The 25815-nt window shown below is 38.4% G+C and overlaps 2 long non-coding RNA genes across 2 annotated transcripts; one reads left to right on the top strand and one right to left on the bottom strand.

The window, feature by feature from the left end:
- Positions 1–2228: 2228 nt before the first annotated feature.
- On the top strand, positions 2229–14425 carry LOC119627555 (uncharacterized). Its single transcript, XR_005243742.1, has 4 exons — positions 2229–2259; positions 3859–3928; positions 13157–13198; positions 14258–14425. It is a non-coding gene; the product is annotated as an uncharacterized lncRNA (long non-coding RNA).
- On the bottom strand, positions 4003–22709 carry LOC140711470 (uncharacterized). Its single transcript, XR_012092683.1, has 3 exons — positions 22626–22709; positions 19988–20099; positions 4003–5948 (listed from the first exon to the last, which is right to left on the bottom strand). It is a non-coding gene; the product is annotated as an uncharacterized lncRNA (long non-coding RNA).
- Between the last annotated feature and the right edge of the window lie 3106 nt (positions 22710–25815).

The raw sequence follows: 25815 nt of genomic DNA on the forward strand, positions 1-25815 counted from the left end.
CCAGATCTGTCACCATCCAAGGGGTCCTAGGACAGGCAGTCACTAGATACTTCTCCCAGTCACTAAGTTGTGACTGGGGAACTTTATTCTTTTCACATGCCTTTCTAATTATGCCTGAAAGTCCCACTCCTTTGTTAGGGAGAGATATCCTAGCAAAAGCCGGGGCCATTATACACTACAATTAGGAGAAAGAAAAAGGGTAAAAATATACAGACTCTAAGTATGCTTACCTAGAACTCCATGCCCATGCAGCAATATGGAGAGAAAGGGAATTCCTCACTTCCGAGGGAATACCTATCAAACATCAGGAAGCCGTTAGGCCCCCAAATTCTCCTTACCTCTGAATCTACTTCCTCCGATCCCTGCCTAAAGATAATTTTATGGGGAAGAGGATTTGCGTGTGTCTCTCCAGGTGACAATCGGGTGCCTATGTAAGTGCCCACCAAACATCTGAAGATCTATCATAAGCCACAGCATCTAGTGGACCCACCTGTACAGTGCAAATTGAAGATTTAAGGATTGCTTTTAAGCCTCGATTTGCTTTCTCTGTGCCTTCTATTGAAGGGGGCCTGCTTCTCGTTATCAACAGTAAGTTTTACTCCACGGTAATTAAACGAGGCACAAGCTGAGTTACAAATGCTTCAGCAATGGCATGCCTCCCAGCTTCAGCCACAAGCTTTGCTTCTGTTTCAGTAGATTTACTACCGTGGGGATGAGGGTATGCTTGTGTTTTTGCAGGAGATGAACAAACCGTGTGGATGCCCTGAAGATGTGTACAACCATGGAACAGGAGACTGGAGGGATCCATGGATCCCAACGATGGACTAGGTTCCCCCAGTACGAGCCATAAGCCAGTTGAATCTGAATGAGAAGATGGAACGAGGACCATCCGGAGTCATGATGCTAAATGGATCAATGATTTCTGACTCAGCTCCTCTCTACCCTGAATACAAGAGACCCTAAGAGGCAGGAATATCATCGCCCCTATTCAGCTTGAAGAAGTTACAGAAGACGGACCTTCATCCTGCAACCCCTAGGATTAAGGGTCCTCTTGTAAAAGGGAAAGGGGAGGTATGTGGGAGGCATTCAAACCAGAGCGACTCCAGTTTGAATAAGGGCTAAGAAAAATGAAGCTGGATCACCAACCGGCAATTATGGGCTGCACAACCTGCAATCGACTTGCTCAATTAAAAGAGGCCACCTTTTATGCTAATAATGATAGTAATGATACCTTCTCTTTTACAAAAAAGAGAAGGGGGGCATGTTGGGAAAATGCTGAGTGTTGGGAAGAAAGCTGAGGCAGGGCTTGCATAATGTCCTCTGGAATGTGTCTAGACTTGCTGGCTCCCTGCTTCTAGCCCTCCTAGGCTCCTAGGTCAATTGTATTCCCATTATCTCAAGTAGCAGAACACGTTCCATATAAACGCTAAACAGTCACAGCTGTAGATCAAGCACCTGCCCTTTTGACCGCCATATTCTCACCACCTGTTTCTCTGTTGGATTACCAATAAATAGCGTGGGCTCCCAGCGCTCCGGGCCTTTGCAGCCTCTACAATACGATGGCCTCCTGGTCCCACTTTACTTCTCAAACTGTCTTTTTCTCAATCCTTTGACGCCACCGGACTTCGTTGCCCCCATGACCTGGTGTTGGGTCTGATCACCCCAACAGGAATCCACTGGAAGCCTGGCTCGATGTTTTCTCCAAAGGGTAACTTTACGTCTTGGAAGATGTAACTTCCACATGGTGACATGGTGTGGAGCAGGGACATTTCTTCTCAACTGCAGCAATTTGAAGCTCTAATTCCGAAGCGGACACTCTGTTCTTTATTGGATGTCAGACTCTCAGGAATCTCTGTTTATAACTGCAACCTGGAGATTCCCCCCATCTCTCCACCCCAACGCAAAGTTCTAGTCTCAGAAAGGCCTAAATAAAAAGGAAAAGGTGAAGTGTAGCCGCTCAGCTCTTTGTTTTTCTTCCGGCATTTCTCTGTGATAGATTTTTAAAAACCAAACCAACACAAAAAACCACCCACAGTATTTTTCATTGACTCCAATCAAGGGATGGAGCCTACTTCTCTGCCGTTTGAATCTAGGCATGGCCATGTGACTTACTATGGTTAGGGAGACCTAAACAAATGCAACTGAAGCAGAGTGTGGCCAGTGTTTGCACCTTGGAGCTCACTCTTTCTTTGCTGCTGGGAATTCTTTTGTCACCGTGTGAATTGGCCCAGGCTGGCCTCCTGAAGTTTGACAGACCAGGTAAGCAAGGCATGCCAAGTCTGCTGAACCAGCTAAGGCAACAGACACATGAGTGGGGCCCTCCTACATGATCCAGTCTTACCAAGCTGGCTCACATCAGGACTGTCCAGCTGACCTATTACTGGGGAAAAGTTGCTATTTTAGTTCACCAACATTTGAAGTAGTTTGTTATGCAGCAAAAGCAAACCAAAATATTTTCTTTAGTCCCCATATAATATAGAGCTGCAGAATAAAATACTGTTTAATAGGGGTTACTTACATGAGTATGTACTTTAAAAGCAACACGGCTTAATGTTTTGTCATTTTCTCAGGAAAAAAATTATGCAAATTTAATATGTTGTCCTGGCGAGTAAGTAAAGCAGGTGATGGATTATGTGGCAGCACATATTCACCTATGAATGCACTTGATTATGTATATTCAACAGTAACTATTTCTTACACTTATTGGTATCATCAGTTTCAGAATAAAGAATGGGATGAGGGCTGATTATTTGTTTTCAACTTACAATCTTGGAAAATACTACCCAAGAAAACACATTTTCCTTGAAATAGGAAAGAGCACTCCACTGGCTTTTACTCCTATTTCCATAGACACAATCACATGGGTTATGATGTGGCCAATAGGGATTCGGTGCAGGGACAGCTTTTCTTATGTTTTACTTTAGCAACATGGGTCAGTGATTCACAGAAGAAATGTGGCTTCCTTCTGAGGAGGAGAAAGAATCAGGCAGACTGGATGGTACGTCTAGTAGGTATGTAGTTGGATTTTACTGTTCAAAATTAAAGCATTGGGTCAGTGTTCAAAGGATTGGCATTGGGTTATTTATGACTCTCCTCACTGATGCTAAGCACATCCTTGCCTTTCTGATCACACTTGCTGAGTTATTGCCACGAGGTTGTGTGAGCTTGCCACACCAAACTGCTTGACTCTCTAATATGCTATAAAAACTTATAGCCACATGGCAGCACTTCCCTTTATATTACCCAACAGATATGGACCAAAATTAGAAAATTGAGACATCTTGGGTTTTTCCCCCCTTGAACAGGGATATATTTAGAAACTCTAATCTGAAGACACTCACTTTTGAAATGCTGAGGAAGTTGCAAGCAATTTATCACATATGTATTTGGAAGCATCCACATCATTAAAAGTGTCTATTTTATAACTGAAAATCAAATAATGATCAACAATGGTATTGATTTCTTCTTAGGCAATCTTCTTTTGAATCACTAATTCATTAAAGAACCATTTAAACTGATAAGGTCCATAATTTTCATGGTCTCAGATCTTCAAGGAAAAAAATATGATTATCTTTAAAAATGTTCTAATATGGTAATGGAGTAATGTCACTTCAAGAAAAAATATTGAAAAATGTGAATCAACTAATATGCAAGATTGGGAAATTTTTAAACTTGCACTTTTTTGTGTGCAAAATATGTATAAATATGTATGTATAACACATACAATGTCTATTTCTAATCTTTGGGCATCAGTTAATTTCAGAGTGAGGAATTTTGGAGACAGTATTGTTATTTCTTGTCTGTTTATTGGGTGGTTTTTCTTGAGAAATACTATACAAGATAAACCTTTCTTCCTAGAAATAAGGAAAAAAACAACTGACTGGATTTTCCTTGTTTCTACAGATGCAAGAGCCAAATGACTTTTGAGGTAAGATAAAAACACTTGTTTATATTTTTTTAATTGTATTTTAAATTCAGTGGGGTACATGTATTTATTTGTTACATGGGTATTACATACATCATGCTGGGGATTGGGCTTCTAGTATACCCATAACCCAAATATTGATTGTACCCCACTACTACTGGATTGCTATCAATCTGTTTTCTTTGGTCTAATAGTATTTGTTTTATGGATCTAGGTGCTCTGGTGTTTGGTGCACATGTATTTAGGATAGCTAAATTTTGTTGTATTGAATCCTTTATCATTATATAAAGCTTTTCTTTGTCCTTGTACTGTTGTTAGTTTGAAGTCTACTTTATCTGATAACTGAATGGCTACTCCTACTCACTTTTGTTTTTTATTTGTATCATACCTCTTTTTCTATCCTTTTCCTTAGAGTCTGTATGTATCTTTAGCCAGTACATGCATCTCTTGTAGACAGCAGATGGTTTGGTCTTGTCTTTTTAATCCAATTTGCCACATTATCTTTTAAACTGGGCATTTAGGCCCTTTATATTCAAGGTCAATATTGATATGTGAGGTTCTGTTACTGTCATAGTGTTATTAGCTAGTTGTTCTGTAGTTTTGATTGTGTTTGGAGTTTTTCATTGCTTTATAGCATCTCTGACCTTTGTATTTTTAGTAGAGATAGGGATTCACCATGTTGGCCAGACTGGTCTCAAACTCCTGACCTCAAGTGGTCTGCCTGCCCTTCAGCCTCCCAAAGTGCTGGGATTACAGGCATGAGCCACCACGCTTGGCCATCATATGTAAGCTTTTCTGGTGGTAAAAATTGTCCTTTTGTTTCCATATTTAGAACTCCTTTGATCATTTCTTATAGGTCCAGTTTCGTGGTGACAAATTCTCTCAGCATTTCCTTGTCTGAGAAAGACTTTATTTCTCCTTCATTTATGAAGCTTACTTTGACAGGATATAACATTCTAAAATTTTGGCGTATTTTTTCTTTAAAGGGGCAAAAAGTGGGCCACCGATCTCTTCTGACTTGTAGGACTTCTGCTGAAAAGTCTGCTGTTAGCCTGCTTGGTTTTCCTTTATAGGTGATTTGACCGTTTTCTCCAGCTGTCTTTAAGATTGTTTTCTTTAGCATTGATTTTGGGCTTCTCTAGCAAGATTAGGGAGATTTATCTAAATTATTCCCTCGAATAATTATTCCCTCAAATAGTTGTTTACTTTTACTTCTCTCAGGAATGCCAGTAAGTCAAAGGTTTGGTCACTTTACATAATCCCATATGCCTTGAAGTCATTGGCAAACACTTGTTTTTAAAAGGCAACAAAAATCTTCACTGTGACTTGCAGGAGGTATTCTTATACTGTCATGTAGAAAACAAATATGTACATTTGAATTCATTTTATTTTGTCTTGCCTTAATCTTTTTCCTTACCTTAAAATATTGTTCACCCATTGCTTTTTCATCTACACCCTTCTTTTTATTTTATTGTGACCAATACTGGCATCTTTGTGTAGCATGATTTTAAGCTTCCTCAAAGTTTAAAGATTTTCACTTTAACATGGAAACACTTAAAACAATAATACCTACTATTGATGTTTTTTCAGTGCAAGCATAACTACCCTAACAATATCAATGACAAAAATAAAGCCAAGTATTTTACAAATCAGTAACTGTAACATTAGTCAATCAGCATCAGGAGAATGTTCTTTTCTGGGAATTTAAGCTGAAGATAATTCCTAAAGGATAAGCCATATGAATGTTTTAGAGCCCTAAATGTACTTTGCAACATTCTTTGTTATAAGATAAACAAAAAAATCCCAAACATCCAAAAATTGGAAAATGTGATTGAAGTAGATTTTGATATGTGACAGACTGGCATTGGCATACAATGATTAAAATATAAATCTAAAAATGGCGTATCATGTAGAATGTTTACAACATAAAGCTGAGATAAAAATCAGGTTTCAATGCAGCATCTGCACGATGTTTACATCTTTGTCAAATTATATGTGGACGTCTTCAAGAACTGGAAACAATCTGAAAAACATAAATCAGAGCAGAATAGTGAGATTTTGAGACATGAGTTCTTTCAAAAGTTCCTTTATTATTGGGATGTTTGACTATCAATTTTTAAAACTTGTATCTACTTTCCTTAATAAACTGATACTTTAATTGTGATAAAGGTAGCTGATAAAAATCTTAGTCCATAAGGTCCCATGATCAACAAATATGAATTTATTTTCCTATATATTAAATTAATTTCTTTCGGGGGCCCCATTCTCTTGAATCTCAAATCAGTCTTGCGTGTTCCTTGTGATTTCTTGGAGGCACATCATTTTTTAAACCTTGCTGTTATAGTCCCAGGTGATTATCTCTTCCTTCCTTATCTTGATCAGTTGGATTCTTTGATCACCCCTTCTCTTAGAAATATTGGCACAACGCAGCCGGGTGTGGTGGCTCATACCTGTAATCCTAGTAATTTGGGAGGCCAAGGCAGGCGGATTACCTGAGCTCAGGAGTTGGAGACCAGCCTGGGCAACATGAAACCCCATCTCTACTAAAATAAAAAAAAAATTAGCCTGATGTGGTGGTGCACGCCTGTAGTCCCAGCTACTTAGGAGGCTGAGGCAGGAGAATCGCTTAAACCCAGGAGGCGGATGTTGCAGTGAGCTGAGATGGTGCCATTGCGCTCCAGCCTGGGTGACAGAGGAAGACTCTGTCTCCCGCTCCAGTCCCCCAAAAAAGAAAATATTGGAACAACTCCGGGCGGGCGCGGTGGCTCACGCCTGTAATCCCAGCACTTTGGGAGGCCAAGGCCAGCGGATCACGAGGTCAGGAGATCGAGGCCATCCTGGCTATCAGGGTGACACCCCATCTCTACTAAAAATACAACAACAACAAAAAAAATAGCTGGGCGTGGTGGCGGGTGCCTGTAGTCCCAGCTACTCGGGAGGCTGAGGCAGGAGACTGGCGTGAACCCGGGAGGCGGAGCTTGCAGTGGGGAGAGAGAGAGAGAGAGAGAGAGAGAGAGAGAGAGAGAGAGAGAGAGAGAGAGAGAGGAAGGGAAGGGAGGGGAAGGAAGGAAGGAAAGAAGGACTGGTGCAACCCGGATGGGCATGGTGGCTCACACCTGTAATTCCAACACTTTGGGAGGCCAAGGCGGATGGATCACCTGAGGTCAGGGGTTTGAGACCAGCCTGGCCAACATGGTATAACCGCGTCTCTACTAAAAATACAAAAAAATTAGTGTAGTGTGGTGGCATTCGCCTGTAATCCCAGCCACTCGGGAGGCTGAGGTAGGAGAATCGCTTGCACCCGGCAGGCGGAGGTTGCAGTGAGCCGAGATGACGCCATTGCACTCCAGCCTGGGTAACAAGAATGAAACTCCGTCTCAAAAGAAAACAAAAGGAAAAAGAAATATTGGCACAACTCTCAGAAACATGGGAACCTGCATATCCACACTCACCTGAGCTACAGTTTAAATACTGGTTCCTTTCCCCTTTAGGCACATAGGATCATGCCGAGCTAAAAGGTGCCTATCAAAACTCTGAAAAACTCTTTCTTATCTTCCTCAGTAGAAATCCCTAAACAATTCTTTTGCCGATGGTTGTACCTGCTGCCTAAAACTCTAAGGTCTCGATGCTCCACAACCAAGTTTTACTTTGAAAATGGTATGTGGTTCACTTATCACCCAATTCCCATCCTCACGGGAAATGGGATCATACTTTCTACCCCAGCCTTGGAGTAGGTAGCAAAACAGAGAGAGAGAATAAGTGTGAAAGAGAGAGAGAAAGGAAATGTAGCAAAATATTGAGAGGTGATGATTCTAAGTGAAGGCTATATATTAATTGTACAATTTTTCCAGCTTTTTTATTTTGTCATTTTTCAAAATAAACTGTTGGGAAAGCAAGAAAGAATGGAAGAGCTGAACTGGAAGTCGACAGTATAGACATGTGCCTTTTATGGAATTTTGGTATGACAGAGGAGAGAATTAGAATTGTGAATAGGACAGAAGGGAATTGTATAATTTCTTGCTCTTTATGTAAAAAAATAAAAATAAAAAATAAAAAACACTAGTCTGGGCCCAGTGACTCACACCAGTAATCCCAACACTTTGGGAGGCCGAGGGTGGTGGATCACTTGAGGCCAGTAGTTTGGGACAAGCCTGGCCAACGTGGAGAAACCCTGTCTCTACAAAAAATACAAAAATTAGCTGGGTGTGGTGGTGTACACCTGTAATCCCAGTTACTCGGGAGGCTGAGGCAGGAGAATCATTTGAACCCAGGAGATGGAGTTTGCAGTGAGCCAAGATCATGCCACTGCACTCCAGCTTGTGTGACAAAGTGAGATCCTGTCTCAAAAAAACAAAAACAAAAAACCAAGCAGGTTATTTCCATACACATCTATAACTTCAACTACATATTAACATTTGCAAACACTTGGAAAAAATTCTACCTCAGAAGTAGCTTTTGTTTTATGGTGTCCCCATAACTTTTTTCCTTTCATTTAAAAATATTCCACCATGGTAATAAAGACAGAGTGGTACTGGCAAAAGTAAAGAAATATAGATCAATGGAACATAGTAGACAGCTAATAAATAGACCCACATAATATATATGTAACTGGTGTATGACAAAGGGGCAAAGGCAATACGGTGAAGAAAAATCTTTTCAACAAGTGGTGATGGACCAATTGGACATCCACATGAAAAAAAATGGATCTAGAAACAGACCTTACACCCTTCACAAAAATGAACTCAAAACGGGTTATAGATTTAAATGTAAATCACAAAACTAGAAGATAATGAGCAAAAAGCTGTATGGCCTCATTTATGGCTATGATATTTTAGATAAAACACCAAGTGTACAACCTGTTAAAAAAAAAAACACCTAGACTTCATTCAAATTAAAAACTTCTATGTTGTGAAAGACACTGTCAGGAGAATAGGAAGAAAAGTCAGAGACTAGGCGAACATATTTGCACAAGACATATCTAATAAAGGACTGTTCTCCAGAATATACAAAGAAATCTTAGAAGTCAACAATAATAAACAACCTGATTTTTTAAATGAGCAAAAGGCCTAAACATATATATCACCAAAGAAAATATACAGAAGGCAAATAAGCATCTGAAAGGATGCTCCACATCATGCATCATTAGGCAAATGCAAACGACAATGGGACAGATACCACTGCATGCCTGTTAGCGTGGCCAAAATCCAAAACATTGACAACACCAATGCTGGGGAGGATGTGGAGCCATAAAAATTCTCGTTTGTTGCTGGTAGAAATGCAAAATGGTACAGACACTTTGGAAGACACTTTAGCAGTTTCTTACAAAACTAAACTTACTCTTATGACACAGGAATCCTGCTCTTCAGTATGTACCCAAGTGAGCTGAAAAATTATGTCCACACAAAAACCTGCACAATGATGTTTGTAGCAGCTTTATTCATCATTGTCAAAACAGGGAAGCAACCAAGATATCCTTTGGTAGGTGAGTGGATCAGTAAACTGGTACATCTAGACAACGGAATACTATTCAGTGCCAAAAAGAAATGAGCTATCAAGCCATTAATAGGCATGGAGGAAACAGAAATCCATATTACTGAGTGAAAGAAGCTGATTGGAAAAGGTATGGTTCCAAATATGTGGCATTCTAGGAAAAAAAAAAAAAAAACACACTATGAGGATAGTAAAAAGGTCAGTGGTTGCCAGGGGATAGAGGGGAGGGAGGAATGATTAAATAGAACATAAAGTTTTCAGTACATTGAAACTATTCTATATGATACACAATGGTGGATATATGTCATTAGACGTTTTCAAAGCCGATAAAATATACAACACTAGTATGCCGAGAACCAAGCCGGGTCCAGCCGCATTTTTTCCAGGTCCAATAATGAGAAGCAGACAAACTAGGAAAGAAGGGAATTTATTGCTGTAACCGGATACAGGCAGAAAGCTGGAGATAATTCCACCAGACCAACTCAAACTGTTACAATTTTCTTAGTGTTTATATAGGTTAGGGTTATGTGCCTACCTGTAGTATAGCATTCGCCAGTCTATAGGTAACTAATTTTGCTTTAACTAGAAGGTCAAAGGCCAAAAAATGGTTGCTAAGTCCAATTAAGCTGTGAGGCCCAGTACCTTCAAGGCCTGTCTACTATGGTACCGGAGTGATTATTTCTAATTCATCTTCTTTACAGCTTGGTCGGGAGAGCTGCCTTAGACTCCACAATGAATCTATTCAAACAGCTGCCTCTGTTACCTTGACTCGTCTCAGATTTTGTCAACCCGAGAAGGGTCCTGGCACTATGAATATAAGACTCTCTATTATTTTGGCTTGTTCCTGGTTAGGGAGAAGCCCATTCAAGGCTCCTACTGACTAAATATTTTATTTCTAGCTTTGATGTCCGGGCACTGATTTCCTAGGTTTAACTATTTGCTCAACGTTAAGGCAGTGCTGTGGAAATTGTCTGTGTAACTGAAGTGCTATGCAGGCCTGTGTGACTGTCATACAGGCCTGTGTGTGTGATTGTCAGGGAGAATTGGCCTGGCACACTAGGAGTGAACATGGGGGTGTAAACTATGGACTTGGGTTTATAATGATGGACTTGGGGTGATCATGATTGTCAGTGTAGGTTCACCGTTTGCAACAAATGTACCACTGTGGTGCAGTGTGTTGATTGTGAGGGAGGCTGGGCCTGCCCATGGAGGGGGTTCTGGGAGTATACGGGGACTCTATACTTTCTGCTCCATTTTGCTGTGAACCTAACACTGCTCCAAAAATAAAATATATTTAAAAGGGCAAAAATTATAAAATTAGGGCAGATATAAGCTTGAGGAATAAAATAAGAACTAGTTGTGAGAATTAGTGAACTAGTAGAAGTCACTAAATGCCACTTGTACCTTTTTTTTTTTTTTTTTTTTTTTTTTTGATATGGAGTCTTGCTCTGTCGCCCAGGCTGGAGTGCAATGGCATGATCTTGGCTCACTGCAACCTCTACCTCCTGGGTTCAAGCAATTCTCCTGCCTCAGTCTCCCGAGTAGCTGGGATTACAGATGCCTGCCAGTATACCTGGCTAATTTTTTGTATTTTTAGTAGAGACAGGGTTTCACCATGTTGACTAGGCTGGTCTTGAACTCCTGACCTCAAGTGATCTGCCCGCCTTGGCCTCCCAAAGTGCTGAGATTATAGGCATGAGCCACCATGCCCCCCCAACTTGTTCTATTTTGATAAAAGATTTTCTATATTTTCGTGAAAAATCTTTCTTTAAATCCTCCTTTCCAGTACATGCATTTTTATTTTTGCTTGCCCACTAAATATTAAAAATTGGGAAGTTTTTAAGAATAATATTGAAAATATTTTCTGTATCTTTTTGTTTGCCTAAATGTCTGTGGTCAGGATCTTTGTTGCAGTTAAACCTATTTAACTTCTTCCTCAGTGACTAAATGTAAGAATAAAAAATCCTCACTTTTCTGTGACCCAATAAGCCTGTGAATGTTGTGTCATTTTAATGGGCCAAATATTTGGAATAAAATCTTGTGATTGTAGAAATGAGATACAGATTTGATGGAAAAGAAGTTGCTTGAGAACAAACGACATGAACTTTTATGTAAAAATGTGGACATATACAAGTTTACTGCATACTAGGTTTATCTTTGAGAAGGCTGATTCACAGACTCAGAAGGGATGCAATTGTGGTGAAGAATGAAACATTCTACCGAGGTCACAGTATTGCTAATGGCAGCCTTCTGGTAACCTGTGATACCCCGGTCCCCTCAGCTAAATTCATCTTGTCCATTCTTAATGATAGGAAACACTAGGATTTATTTTACTTTGTGTTAAAGCATGTGTGCCTTTCTAAAAGGCCTCTTTTAGAAAAGTCTTGGCCCTGCCTGAAGGTATTAACTATAGCAGACCTCCAGGGATAAGAAACACTTGCTCAGCTCTAATTATTTTATCAGATGTCAGCCTCGCTGCCTAAATGCCTAAATTCTAAAGCAAGTCAGTTGCCTTTCAATCAACAAGACAGAACCATTTACACCTCACAGATCCCCATTAGAAAAACCTATGGAGACAATTTCTTCTCCAGAAGGATCAGAACAGGCTAGTCATTTATTTCCTGAGATTCTCTTTCACCTTTTTTTCATTCTGATCATAAGAAAAAGATACGCATGTGCTACATTACATTAATTCTTCCAGTGTAGCAATGTGTTGTCAGAACTACAATTAAATATTTTACCTGGTGATCCCAGCACTTTGGGAGGCCAAGGCAAGAGGATCACTTGAGGCCAGGAGTTCAAGAGCAGCCTGGGCAATATAGCGAGACCTCATCTCTATTTATTTATTTTTTTTAAACGTACTTTGCCTTGTGTCTGAAGAAGTGTGTGAAATAATGGTACCTTAGACATTGCTTCATTTCTTGTTAATATGTCAAGAGAGTTTATTATGAACTTCTATCCTGCCACATGAGAAATTCTTCTGAGTTCAGAACTAGGACATATTGGCCATTTCTAGTAACTTAGCATTCTATATCAAACAATAATTACTGAGCTCAGCACCGTTGTCTTTTCACTCTGGCTGCCAGGAAGCTAAGTGATTTTTATGGCCATAACTTCATTAGCCTTCTCCGCTTCCCATCTCTTGCCATTTTGCCCTTGTTTTCATTTTACAAAAATTCACTTTATTTCTCCAACATGACAAAACACTTTACAAACTTGAAGGCAATAAATCCCAGGCATGTTTGCTAAGCAGTTATGGTGTGGTCATCCATGGCACTGAATGAGAACAAAAGTCAGATTCAAGATCCTGATGGAGGCTCTTGGAGACTCACAGCAAGTCAGACATCCAAGCTACAATTGTCAGAAAATGAAGTACATAGTGTAACAGAAATAGATACAAGTTGCAGTGGGAATAGAGATGGACAATATCTGTGTTTTGTTAGAGGAGAACTAGAAGACTCTACAAGAACGTGAACTCTTAACCTGGGTCTGGAAGGATGAGTAAGACATTGCAAGCAAGTATGTTTGTAATGTACAACCAATCGTGAATCCCAGGATACAAATGCAAGATATATAAAACTTAGTATCGTTTTTCTGTAACCAAATGTATCTCATTTGACCCCGGTACTGTGGTTTAATCTGAGTAAGTTGGTCTCTATCCTATGAGCCCATGAAATGTTCATTTGATTTAGGGAGTTCAAGAAAATAATGGCTCTGATTCCTTAAATATTCTAAATATAGTGTTTTCTACCTGGATGTTGACTTTTGAAGCTCAGATATTAAGTATTTGATTCTTTTAATTATCTTTGTATTTTTGATGTATCATCCCTTCCCAGAGGTAATAACAGGAAGATAAAATGCTGACAGAAAAAGTGGAAACTAGGTATTATTGTGCCCAGCATTGAGTGCCATAATAAAGCAACATCCCTTAGTTGAGAGAGGCCTCAGTGGCAAGGGACGTTAGATATTATCTCTGTCAAGTTCCTTTACCCTCATTTTTTGGAGTAGAAAATTGACGCTAAGAAAGGCAGAGTGATGCTCTCAACATTATCCTGGTCAGTTGGAATTATGGGCTGCACCTTTTTTTTTTTTTTTTTTTTTGAGATGAAGTCTCGCTCTGTTGCCCAGGCTGGAGTGCAGTGGTACGATCTCGGCTCACTGCAACCTCTGCCTCCTGGGTTCAAGCGATTCTCCTGCCTCAGCCTTCACAGTAGCTGGGACTACAGGCACGTGACACCATGCCCAGCTATGTTTTTGTATTTTTAGTAGAGACGGGGTTTCACCATATTTGTCAGGCTGGTCTTGAACTCCTGACCTCGTGATCTGCCCACCTTGGCCTCCCAGAGTGCTGGGATTACAGGTGTGAACCCCCGCACCCGGCCTGTGGACTGCAGTTTTAACCCCAGCCTCAGCAGTATTCCAGATCTCTTCAATATTTCTTTAATCTGGGGCACTAAAGAATTGCCAAAGAAGTTTGTTACAACATATCAATGATGCATATTTCAGGGCTTTACTGTCAGAGATTCAAATACAGAATGCATTTTTACCAAGCACTTCAGGTGAGACTAATGCAAAGGACCTGCCCTTTCAAGTATACAGAGTTAAAGTCTGAACTCCATAAGAGCAGAAGCCGATTTTTGTTAATCTTTTTATCCCCAGTGCCTACCTAGCACATATTGTATAGAAAATGTGTAATGTTGAATGCATGCAAACTATATTTCTAAGAATACACACCACCTTCATTTGTTGTTTGTTTCCAGCAAAGCACTGGCAAATTTGTCCTTTACTGGAATATTTTGAATTGTTATCTTTGAATTATTATGTTTCTGCATTTCTTTATAGATCAAGCTTTTCAATACAAAGCCCAGATCAAGCTTTTCAACACAAAAAGCCATCAGCCTTAACAAAATCCCAGGAAGCAGAATTCAAGCAGTGAAAGATAATGTTTTGTTTAAGTTGTCAGTGTTCGCCCTTCAAAAATGTAAGTTATAATTCCAAATCAAAATCCAAGTTCCTTTTTTTTTGGTATTTTGTGATTTATTATAGCATTACCTTTATTTGTGAGGAAAATATATTGAAGGGTTTTTTCTCATTAAATATGTAACTATTAAATATTTAGATCTACAAAATGAATTTCTCTATATTTTATGAACAAAATATCCTAGAAAAGACTTTTTAAATAAATGAAGATTAGTGAGGATAATTATTTCACATAGAAAAATTACCAGTGGCTTCCAAGACCTAATCTACTCAATAAAATAAGTTATGATACCTTAAAATAACAACTGGGGAAAATAGACATAAGTTAAAAAAAAATCCACGAGGAAAGAAGTCTACATGGTAAGTATTCTGAGGTCAGGACTTTTTCAACTTTATCACAAAATTCACAGGGTGGGAAAATAGTATTTCCACATTTTATAAAGGTTTCGAGGAAGCCTCAGTATAATCAACCCCTAACATATTATCTTCTAGATAGCCAAGTTCTGTAGCTCACAACACATGGCCCCTGCCTTCCAACTTTAATTAACATAATCTGGTTATCTTGTTCTGTAAAAATTACAAAAGTCCATTTCAGTGGGGTAATTGCAGGTGAGTGATATCCAAGACTGAGAAAATGTAGATTATTAGATTTAGCAAAATGTTATAGCATGATTCATATTTGTTGATTGTGAAAATGCTTTTGGGAGATTGAATTAGCAGAAAGAAGACCTTTTACAAGGCTCAGAGAAAATAATCTCAGGAGTGTAACATTGGAATGAATTAACATTGGAATGAATTTGTGGATCTAAATGAGCATGTCTAAAAATTAATATAACAAAAAAAGAGTGGTACATAAAAGTAGAAAGTCAGCAAATAAGCCAGATTGATTTTGACATTTGACAAGCAACTATTATAGTGAAAGTTTTAATCACAAAAATACAAGCTGACTGTGTTTTTAGTGATTAATTCTGGCTAGAGTATAACAAGTATCCAGATATTCAGACAAAGGCAAAAATGCTAATTTGCCTGAAACATATTTTTTCTGTGTAATTTGAATCATTGTTTTCCTATATTACTAAACTTTCTCCAGATGGTTCATAATTTTGCTTTTAGAGTAATTGTTTTATTTTTAAACTCCCACCTTATCTTTTCTCATAAAACAACACTCATGACCAGAGCCCAGAACGTAATACTAAAATCACATTTCTTAAAGTAGAATACTTCTAAGGGCACATCTTCAATTCAATTGAAACTAAGTCTTAATGGAATGATTCTCAAATTATGTAAAGTGAATTACTGGTGGCAGCATTGGTATTGAGGGAAAGACCATTGTAACAGGCATGCATTACAACCAAAAACCCTATTCCTCCTACCATAATGGACCCTCTATTTGGGGCAATGTAACTTAGATAAAAGAAAACCTCCTCAAGGTTTTTGCCATAACTACATTTGTACAAGAAGATTCTGGTAAAATGTTAGGACTTCACCATCCAGCCCCTTGGTTACTGATAAAGTTTGAATATGTGTCGCCTCCAGCTCTCATGCTGAAATGTGCTTCCTAATGTTAGAAGTAGGACCTGGTGGGAGGTGATTGGATCATGGGGGTGGATCCCTCAGGAATGGCTTTGCACCATCCCCTTGGTGATAAGTCAGTTCTTGCCTAGTTAGTTCACATGAAATCTAATTGTTCAAAAGTCTGGGACCTCCCCTCAATCCCTCTTTCTCGCTCTCACTATGTGACTCACGTGTTGTCTTTCACCTTCTGCCATGGTTGTAAGCTTCCTGAAGCCCTCACCAGAAGTCAAGCAGATATTGATGCCTTGCTTGTACAGCCTGCAGAACCGTGAGCCAATTAAACCTCTTTTCTTTTTAAATTACCCAGTCTCAGGTATTTCTTTACAGTAACACAAAAACAGTCTAACACAGTCACCTACTCCAGATGTCCAGATGCCATTCTGGACAGTGAACAAAGTCACCAGCATAGGGTGTTAACTTTGTTCTTTCACAGAACATTGCAGCTTTCTTTGTGCAAAACAATATGGAAAAGGAATGAGAAATAAGATACGCTGTACTGAAAAGACATAGCATAATATGTCAGTGGATAAGAACCATTTTACAATAAAACTAATTTTATATATTTTTCAAAAAGTATATTTGTTCATTTAATAAAGTGATGGATATTAAAGGTAAATAATGTGGGAGGGGACAAAAATTCTTCAGTCTCAGTACACAATATTAGAAGATTTTCTTTCTCACTCATAGAACTACAAAGAGGTGATTTGTGGTGTGATTTTCTCAACTTCGTCCCTACGCATATTATCTCTGTAAGATGAATCTTTTCTAAGACATGGATTGCCCTTTTATGCTGACTGCATGCGTGCGTATGCATAAAATGCCACATTTCCAATTAGGATGTGTATACTCAGAAGGATGACATATCAGGGCTGTCAGGCTAAAAGCCCTACAGCTCAGGAGAATTTTCCATATCACTCTGTGGACCTGCCAAGATTATGGGACTTATCTATTTTCTTCCTCTTCTCTTTTCTTACCTTTCATTCCAAAGTCAACCTCTCTCTCAAACTATGGATATTGTTATTTTGGATAGCTCTAGAAATAAAGTGAATTTGGTGATCTCTTTTACTAAAATTTAAATAATGTTTTCTCTTATCCCAGTAAGATGCACTCCCCATTTTTCTCAACATCAGTTAGTTTACAACAATTTAACTTTTCATCTTCATATAGAAAAATGTGCCAAGATACTATTGAAAAAGATTGCTTTCTATGGAAGAAACTACAAGGAGAAATTTGCATTTGAAGTTTAGCCCTTGATAATGTCTTCTTTGGACATCTTAAATATGTTGCAAGTGGAAATGCTGCAATACATGTTAGTGGTACACCCATTTAGTTAAATGACATCTAACAGGATAATGATGTAGGATCTTCAGACAGACATTTCAAGTCCTTGAAATAGAAATGCAGTGTTCAGAAATATACAATGTTTTTCTGAAAGTTTTAAAATCCTTATATTGTTGGCAAACAGGGAAAAAGAAATAGGATGGATGTGGAAATATTTGTATCAAGTTAGACTGTCAGGTAGAAATATAACTGATTTGAGTGTACTTTCAAACAGCTCTATCAGTATTCAAATGCATAATTTAGATTTTCACTAGGTTCAACTTAGTTGTGCATTAAATTATAAGGTATGAGACCAGATGTGTGAAGTGTGTAAGCTACGTGGCCAAGGTAGAGAGTTTGTGTGCTGTTTTCTGAAAGCCTCGGTGATTCAAGCATCATAGATATGGATGCCTCCAATTTTGTCTGAAAGTATCACTCACATTTTTATTACTCTGAGAGAGTTAGATAAGATCACAGAACTTGAGGAGACACAGTAGACATTTCGGTCTGTTTTTTCTGCTATTCTCATAGTAATTACCATATTTTTTCCAGATTGAGCAATCAATAATGCATTCTAATGCTTTCCATTTGGTTCTCTGCAACATTGGTGTTCATGTCCTCATCTTGCCATTAAAGTTTCTTTTCTCTAGTTTTCTAATCAGACCAAGATGATCTTCTTAAAAGGAAAGAGGCAGTAACTAGCTAATTGACAAAGCACATTTGCTCTCCTTCAGAGCATGTTGCAAAGAACAAATCAGCCCATAGCACTTAGTCCTTCTGATGATTTTGAGGGAGAAGGGATTTTATTATTCACAGTGGGGAAAATTAGACTATCAATAAGAAGGGCATTTTTTTTCCTAGCCTTATTTACTCAGTGTGAATGTGAGCTTACATTTAAGAATGCCTATTTTGTTTATCTGTTAAATTCTGACAACACCATTTTAATGCTATAATTGTTAGCTATTAAAGGCTTTAATTTTATTAAAAGATTAATGAAATAGATTTGTTAACTCATAGTAGGTTTTTTCTTTGTATAACAGATTCTTGCTTTGAGAGATATTTATGCTCTATTGCTGAATTAATAGAAACACAGAAAAGATTAAATGACTTTTTGAGGATCACATCAAAATTTAGTAGCTCAGTTCAAATCAGAAATCTAGATTACAGCTCTTTAAGTTTCAGGCCATGTAGTCTCCTATGTTCATAAAATAATAGTTCGCATAGTAAAGGAGAGACAGTGCGATTTATCTTCGCTGTTAGTCAATGCCCTCAACTCACTCTATTCATTCCTCCTTGTTTTGTTGTTTGATTACTACAGAAAGATGTGTCAGTCCAGGTAAGACTTCAGTTGACCTTAATAAAAATGTTTAATGCAGTATTAGATTCTAATATAAAATATAGTTCTTGAATATAAATTGGGAAAATGTATATTCAAGAGATAGAAGATTTTTAAATTCTCAATACAAAAGAAAATAAATTACTTTGACAAAATGATCAGGGAAAATTTCAACATTTTCATGTACTTAGAAATGACATCCAGGTGTGTTAATCTAATCCATTTTGAGAGAACAATCAGCGTTATTCAAGTTTTGTAAAATACACGAATGAGAACTGGTTATTGCCCTCAACAAACTTACAGTCATTTAGGGAGGATAGAACGAGTCCCTGCAAACAAAAACTAATAGTGCAAGACTAGGCATGATTAAGCACTAACTTCTGTTTTATGGGCTGACTCTGCTTTCAATGAGAAATAAGAAGAGATGGAAGAATAACTGCTGCTGAGAGTAATTGGGAATGTTTCTTAAATAAGTTCAAAGTTAAACTAGATCTCAGTGGTTGGGAAACAATTTGAGGGAAGGAGGAGAGACGTTGTAGATGGGGTATGCAAGACTAAGCATAGGCTGTTTCTGAGCTAGTACAAGATAGCTACGAGCTAGTGAGCAAAATGGAGTCTACATGCTCATTTGGTTATCAATTCAGCAAATATTTACAGAAATCCTACTATGCTAGATACAGCACAGAAAGCAAGGAAAGAAAGAAGGAAAGAAAGAGAGAAAGACAAAATTCCTATTTTATATACAGTCCCAGCATTAAGCACATGGCATACCTAAACAGAGTAAGAGGAGAGTATAATAATAAAAAGGTTTATTTACAAAGATGCTAGTGGGTTTTAGGGAAACCAGCAAAGGATAGTATAATGCTGTGTGGCTAGCAATAGTGGAAAGCAGTTAATATTTCTAGATTTGAAGGGACAGTGGTTGGGAGAAGTTACTGAAACTCACAGGGAGTAGATGCAGGAAAAGAGCTGCCTCACAAGAGATGAAGCCTTCAGCAGACAGTCACGGTCAACTTGTAGTAACCAGCCAGGAGGAAATCTGGTGAATAAATAGGCCCCTGCTGCAGTCTTTTATTTTCCTGTTAATGTTTCCCACTAGCTAACTCCAACTAGAAGGCAACAGGGCCAGTTTGATACAGTCACTGCAGGTCAATGCTGGGGCATAGCATATAGTGAAGAGCTGCACAGTGTGTGTATCAGTCAGGGATCCAGCAGAGAAACAAGCAGGAGGATGAAGACACACACACACACACACACACACAGATTTATATAAATATATATAATTGATATTCATGTGTAATTTAAGTGTATTTATATAAGTATAAATTAATATAAATACAATTTATTTATAATAAACTTACAGACTGGTAATTCTGGGGGAGAATCTGATGCTGAAGTCCACATGTAGAATTTCTTCCTTCTCAAGGAAACCCCAGTTTTGTTCTTAAGAACTTGCAGCGGATTGGATGAGGCCTGCACAGATTATCAAGAATAGTCTCTGTTACTTAAAGTGAATTAAATATAGACGTTAACAAGATCTTTAAAAAAATCTTCATAGTAATACATAGACTCATGTTTAATTAAAAAACTGCTTGCTATAGCCTAGCCAAGTTGACTCATAGAAGTAGTCATTGCTCTAGGACCAACAGGTCCATACGCCCACCACTCAGGAACAGACCAACACCCTCAGACAGCAGGGATGCATCAGAGGTAGAGTTGAATGATCACAGGAGTCAACCAAGGAGATGGGAGGAGACCCTCAAATCCATCTCCCAGAGGGGCTGGGGTAATCATAGAGGACGAAAGTCTGGTAAATTGAGGTCATTGGTTGGGGAAAGAGGGATGAAATCATCAGGATGTGGAAACTTCATTCTTTAGTGAGTCAGATTCTCATGGCGTCCTTCAGACCAGCTGACGTCAGTAGTTTCACTGGTACACAGGCCTTGAAAGAATATCTCAAATGGAAAACTTCATAATTTATAACGTTCAAGTTGTCACCTGCAAAACAGTTATGGAGAACTCTAATCTTGTAACAGGGCTACATGACTCCGAGGCAATAGAATCAAACAGCTATGAGGACCAAACAGCTAGGAGGACGCAGGTCAGAGAGCCAGCTGCCTAAAGATCAATGCTGAGTGTGCTGCAAGCTTGGCTAATTTTCTTTTCTCCCCTTTCTTCCTCCTGATCAATTTTATAAAGTTTATAAGGATGGTTTCACAATCACCGTCTCTATTCTTACAGAGCTTATATTTTTTATAAGAGAATACAGAAAAATTTAAAATTTATATATACCCTTCAATTGATGATAACTGCTAAGGAGGATAAAGCAGAACATATTGATCAGGAGGGAGGAGAGATGCTGTTTTAGACAGAATGATCATGGACATATGTAATCAGCTGGTATTTGTGCTGAGACCTGAATAAAGCTAGAAAGTAAGTCGCAAGGATGTCAAGAAATTATTCCAGGAAGATGGCCCCAGCAAAGGCTCGGGCTTGCTCTGTTCAAGCATGAGCAAGGAGGCCGGTTGCTGGAGCCAAAGTAGCATGCAAAGAGTAAGAAAATGAGATCTGATGATAACGTGAGGTCAGATTAGGACCTTTCAAGCAAGTTAAGGATCTTGGATTATATTTTGAGAGATATAGAAAGCAGTGAAACCATTTCAAGATGAAAAGTAATTTGACCTTTTTATTTTTTTATGAACTTCTTTGGTCTTTGGGTAGAGAAAAGACCATGGGCATCAGGAGTTGAAGCAGGAAACATGTGGGGTGCTTTATTCTCAGTCCAGGACTGGATGAGCATTGTGGCGATAAAGACCGTAATATACTCTGAAAGTAAAGTCAACATGATTTGCTTCCTAGATATAATGCATACAAGAAAGAGAGAAGTCAAAGTTGGCTTGATATTTGGCCTTAGCAACTGAATTAGTAAAATTACCATTTGCTGAGATACAAAAGACTAGAAAGGGGCAGGTTTGGGGTTGGGAGAATGAAGATTCAGGAGTTCTAATTGGAATGGTCAGTGTCTATCAGACATCCAGTTGGAAATGTTGAATAGACTGTTTGTGTCTGGAGTTCAGGAGAGAGGTCAGGGCTATAGATGTAAGTTTAATAGTTACTGACATAAATATACTGGGAGGAAAGGGAAAGAAAAACCAATAGGTTTAAAGAGGTAATTTATGATAGATTAGTGGCCCTTAGCAGTGAGGCAGAATAGCGTAGACTTCAGGGATTCCTTACATTAGCAGTTTACACATTTGCCTCACTTATTACACTGTGAGCTCCTAAAGAGAAGAAATGGCGCCTTATTCATTTTGGACACTTAGCACACAGCTAAGTAGCTAATACATCATGGCCTATTGGTAACTATTTATTGAATGAATGAATGAATGAGTTAACTAATTGAAAGGAATTGTAATGTTAAGAACTAGAGCAGAAATTAGAAAGCAGCTACACCCATATCACAGAAAGTTTTTTAAATGTATGGAAATCCTTAACAAGTAGAAAATAATATATAGGTTACTTGTTGCTAAACATTATATGAGATGTAAAAATAAAAGGATACTGTTGTCCTCAAGGGACAAACAACAGGCATTGGATAAAAAAGAAAATGAATGAATGAAAAAAATATAATTAATGGTATCATAATTTAAAGGTGCATGTGATTAGTTCCAGCTAAAGTAATCATGGGCCACTCTATAAAAGAGGTAAGATTGGAATGGGAACTTCAAGAATAATTAATCTTTTGTAACATATAATTGAGGAACCACATTTTAGACAATCAAAACATGAAGGTGTAGTAAGTATTCTAACATAACATGGCTAGTATACAGGAAATAAATCAGGAAGTATAATAGTAGAAATAAGACTGGCCTTGAATACTGAGGTAAACATATGAATGATATTTAATGGGTAATATTAATAAAAATATTATTTAGAAGTCTTTTTTGTAAGTAATAGAAAATCCAACTCAAGCTTAAACACTGAGGAATATATTAGTACCTGGAGGTCCAGCTGTCAGATGGACTATGGGGATGACAATGCTGCGTGAAGCTCCATCCTGGCTCCTTGCTATCTCCTGGCTCTATCTTCATACTGGACGTTAAAGAGCTTCTGCTGTTGCAGATTTCACAACCACAGAGTCCAGCATGCAGGGCAAAGTAAATGGTCTCCCTGTATGCAACTTTTTTTTTTTTTTTTTGAGATGGAGTCTCACTCTGTTACCCAAGCTGAAGTGCAGTGGCACGATCTCAGCTCACTGCAACCTCTGACTCCTGGGTTCAAGCAATTCTCCTGCCTCAGCCTCAGAGTCGCTGGGACTAGAGGCGCACGCTGCCACACCCGGCTAATTTTTTGTATTTTAGTAGAGACAGTGTTTCACCGTGTTGCCCAGGTTCGTCGTGAACTCCTGACCTCAGGCAATCTGCCTGCCTTGGCCTCCCAAAGTGTGTATGTCACTCTTAAGACTCAGGAATCAGTTCCAAGTGCCTCCAGGGAACTCCCACTCACATCTCACTTGCTCAAAATAATTCACCTGAGACTTTTCTTTCCACAGCTAACTCTTCCTATCATATCAATGTCCTTATTGACTCAGATCTAGATTCCTGAAGCAATCACTGGAAAGGAGGATGAGACAACTGTGATCGAGTTAGACACTTCATGGCTGTCCCAGGAGTGGGAGGTGACACTCAATCACTCAGATGTCACACTTGGGGCAGGGGTAGTGGGACTGGAAGGCGAGGGAGTGAAACAGACATTGAGTAGGCAATGTCAGGGTCCACCCACTATAGGAACTCCAGAGGAGTCACATGAGCAGGTAATTCCATAAAATACTAATTTGATGGCAATACAATGACTTCATGATTTGCAAATAAATAAAATAAAAACTCATAAAATATCTGTAGAAAAACACTTTGAGTGAATGTCTTTATTATCTAAATGTTGTTTATAAATCAATAATTTTAAAAAACATCAAGAGAAAAGTGGCCTAGAAACTTAAATACATATTATAAATACAAATGTTCTATTTACACGAAAAATGTTCTCTTACTAGTATTCTAAAACTGTGAACTAAAACATTAAAAAGTATAGATTTTTCTCTTAAATTTTTTAAAAATAATACCTATTGAAGAGTCGTGGTAGTTACAGGAGAAAGTATTGTAACACTTCTGAAAAGAAATTTAGCACAATGCTTTAGGAGCCTTATAATGGTCAATGGTCCTATAATTACACATCTAGGAATGTATCTTAAGAAAATAATAAGCAATACAATGAAAGATCTATATATAAAGACTTTCATAGCAGTGTTTGATGTGGTTTGGCTTCATCCTCACCCAAAATCTCACCTTGAATTGTGTCCCCATAATTCCCATAATCCTCACACATCAAGTGACAGGCCAGGTAGAGGTAATCGAATCATAGGGGCAGTTTCCCCCATGCTGTTCTCATGATAGTGAGTGAGTTCTCACAAGATCCAATGGTTTTATAAATGTGTGGTAGGTCCTTCTGCATTCCTTCTGCTTCCTGATGGCTTGCAAAGAAGGTGCTTGCTTCCCCTTTGCCTTCTGCCATGATTGTAAGTTTCCTGAGGCCTCCCCAGCCGTGGTGAACTGTGAGTCAATTAAACCTCTTTCCTTTATAAATTACCCAGTCTCAAGCAGTTCTTTATAGTAGTATGAAAATGGACTAATACAGTTTTCTACATAGTAGATAAAATCTGAAAAGACAATTAACAGCCAACAACAGGGAAATCCTCAAATAAGGATTGGTTCATACAATGGAAAACTATGCAACCTGAAAATAATTTTGATAATAGAGAAAAATTTTCAATATAATTTTTTTAAACATAGAAACTCACATACTTTTTTCTAAAAAGTTAATGAACAATTTTTTGAAGGGAAGAGGGCTTTTTTAAATAATGGCCCTTTTGAAAGTTCCACTTACGGAGATCCTTCACCTCCCTGGTCAGCTGTATTCCTATTTTTTTTATTTTTTATTTTTTTACTTTTGAGACAAAGTTTTGCTCTTTTTGCCCGGGTTGGAGTGCAATGGCGCGATCTCGGCTCACCACAACCTCCGTCTCCCAGGTTCAAGCAATTCTCCTGCCTCAGCCTCCCAAGAAGCTGGGATTACAGGCTTGCACCACTATGCCTGGCTAATTTTGTGTTTTTAGTAGAGACAAGGTTTCTCCATGTTGAGGCTGGTCTCGAACTCCTGACCTCAGGAGATCCACCCACCTCGGCCTCCCAAAGCACTGGGATTACAGGCGTGAGCCCCCGCGCCCAGCCTATTCCTAAGTATTTTAATTATTTGTGTAGTTATTCTGAATGGGATTGGATTATTGATTTGGCTGTCAACTTGGATGTTGTTACTATATAAAATGTTACTGATTTTTATACATTGATTTTGTATTCTGAAACTTTGTTGAAGTTGTCTAACAGATCCAGGAGCTTTTGGGCAGAGACTGTGGTGTAAAATCTTATTGTTTGTGAAGAGAGATAGTTTGACTTTGTCTCTTCTATTTGGATAGTTTTTATTTGTTTCTCTTGCCTAATTGCTCTGGCTAGGACTTCCTGTACTATGTTGAATAGGAATGATGAGAGTGTCTTATTTCAAGAACCACAAAACACTGCTCAAGGAAATCAGAGAAAACACAAACAAGTAGAAAATTATTCCATGCTCATGGATATGAATAATCAATATCATTAAAATGGCCATACTGCTCAAAGCAACTTATAGATGCAATGCTATTCCTATCAAATTACAAATGACTACCCAAGAAGATAACCTAGGAAATACCATTCTATGCATAGACCCTGGTGAAGTGTTCATGACAGATGCCAAAAGGAATTGCAACAAAACAAAAATTGGCAAATAGGACCTAATTAAACTAAAGAGCTTTTGCACAGCAAAAGAAACTATCATCAGAGTGAACAGACAGCCTACAGAATGAGAGAAAATCTTTGCAAACTATGTATCTGACAAAGGTCTAATATATAGAATCTATAAGGAACTTGAATTTGCAAGCAAATAAAACTAAAAAAGAGGGCAAAAGACGTAGACGATTTTCAAAAGAAGACATACACACAGCCAACAAGCATATGAAAAAATGCTCGTCATCACTAATAATTAGAGAAATGCAAATCAAAACAACAGTGAGATACCATCTTATACCAGTCAGAATGGCTATTAC

The sequence above is a fragment of the Chlorocebus sabaeus genome, chromosome 3 (assembly GCF_047675955.1).
Source record: "Chlorocebus sabaeus isolate Y175 chromosome 3, mChlSab1.0.hap1, whole genome shotgun sequence".
NCBI lineage: Eukaryota > Metazoa > Chordata > Mammalia > Primates > Cercopithecidae > Chlorocebus > Chlorocebus sabaeus.